Source organism: Austrofundulus limnaeus, unplaced genomic scaffold (genome assembly GCF_001266775.1).
Source record: "Austrofundulus limnaeus strain Quisiro unplaced genomic scaffold, Austrofundulus_limnaeus-1.0 Scaffold22, whole genome shotgun sequence".
In the NCBI taxonomy this organism is placed as follows: domain Eukaryota; kingdom Metazoa; phylum Chordata; class Actinopteri; order Cyprinodontiformes; family Rivulidae; genus Austrofundulus; species Austrofundulus limnaeus.
The window spans coordinates 1,202,702-1,204,875 of NW_013952424.1; positions in this window are offsets into that span (position 1 = coordinate 1,202,702).

Sequence of the window (2,174 nt, forward strand, 5' to 3'; positions counted from 1 at the left end):
GTAATGGATTCTGGAAGAGAAAGCATCCTGAAGGTGGGAAGGGAGCAGAGGGACAGAGGGGTCACCCTGCTCCTTTGTGGCCAGAGGAGAGGCGGTGGCTGAGGCAATAAAGTTGGCTACAGAAGGAGGTTACAGAGGTGCAGAGGTGCAACCAAGGTCCTGGGAGCTGCTTTTCAAAACTACCTTAAAAAAATGTAACGTCTGCAAAGTTAACGCTTTCTGTTTTTCTCCTGCATATAGACAAATGTCAGTTTGTTCCTCGCTGCTCAAAGCCAATGGTTTCTCAGTTTCTTTTAAAGTACTATAAGAGCCTTCTGCACACTGATTAACTTCACTGCTGAAGCCACCAGTTTATTGGATCGAGGCCTATATGTTTATAACAAACATGACTTTTTTTACAGTTGTGGACTATAAGAGCGCAGCAGCTCTGTTAACTCGTCTGCTGTCTGTTTAAGACATACTCTCTCTTGAGAGAGGCTCAGAGGAAGCAGCCCTACTGAGGTTTTGTCCCGGTTTGTGGTCTAGGGGGTTCAAAGCTCCTTCCATGGGGAGAAGAGCCCTTACACGGCATATTAAGCAGGAGTTAATTATATGCCAACCGAAGCGACAAAGGGAGAGAAAATCCTCCCCCCCCCCCCTGAATGACCAGTCGAGAAAAGAGAAGAAGTCATTATGTTGCCCACTTCTTTGCATTTGAAAAACTCTGTTCTTATTTTGGCATTTCCATTTGTTACACTAGAAGAGGGGATCGCATTGGAGACATGTGGCAACTCTACATCTCTGCATTAGTTTAATTGAAATGTATTATATGATAGGATAGGATAGGACAGATTGCAATTCTTATAAAAAATGTTAAGGATGTTTTAATGGACAAATGATTTAGCCTGATGTATTACTGTATGTTCTCTTAAAAAAAGGTAAAACTGGGATTTTGTTTGTTTATATTTTTGTGTCATACATGGTTCCAGTTTATATGAACCGATCAGTGGAACAAGTCAACCCCTGTGAGGAGTTTCAGGTCTGAACATATTGAAATAATAATGAAAATAATAAGTCTTTTAAATACACACATTTCATGAAGCCATGATGCATGTGTGCACTTTTTCCAACTTGGGACACAACAATATTTCAGCTTTCATTTAGGAACTTGTCTATGTACATATTTATAATTTAAATGTGCAAGGTTTCCATCTTTGAAGTACAAAGATGGAAACAATTCTGGTACAAGTGAAACGTGAGTCTTTTTACATGAGCCTACTGTTTGTATGTTCTGATTCAAAGCATGCTTCAGATCCTTTTTTCCCCCCACCGTTATAGGCATCAAACGTTACACAAATGTTGATTTCTGCAACCAGCAATCACTAAGAAACAAAACCAGAAATAGCACGTGAGAGTTAAATTTTTTTTTTTACATTTCTTCAAAAAGCAGAACTTGGATCTAATTTAGTTTGTGGATTTTATAAAGTGGCGTGTTTTCACATGTGCAAATCAGTTTTAATGATTTGAAAAACTCAAACCGATAGAATTAAAAATCGAATTCTTTAAATTTTACGCCGTGTGGCCAAGCAGCGATAAATTCAGCTGTTATTTTCTCAAATGTGTGTATTTTACACCTCTGTAGGAGAAAAAGTACGTCAGACCTTTTTTTTTTGTCTGTTTTGCCAGCATTTTCTTGTCCTTTAAACTCCCGTTTCTTTGTGGAAACTGAAGCTATTGTTTCAAATCACAAATGTGGATATGGCAGATTGCAAATCAGTTGTCCTTGAGGAAAACTTCCCCCTGCCTCGGAGCAAATGAGTCAGCTTTAACATCACTGCCAGGCTGTGGTGGCTGCTGTGAGTCGTTTTGTGCCATGCCACAACACCACAATGCCAGTTTAGTTTAAGCACACTGGGGCCCCTGAACCAAAAAACAAGCCAACGCTGTAGAAAGGAAAGGTAATGACAAGTTTTTTTTGTTGTTTTAGAGTCAGCTACGTCGCTGTGATTCAACTTTAAAGACTCATTTGACAAACAAGGAAATGTCCTCATTAGCTATCAAGAAAAATATGGGAACATGATAAAGAAGTGACTATATACACAAATTTCAAACGTGTAAGTGTTTTAAAATACAAAACAGGTATCTTTAGGTCGATGGTGATGGTTCAGTGTGTTAAGACTGGTTAACTAAAGTAC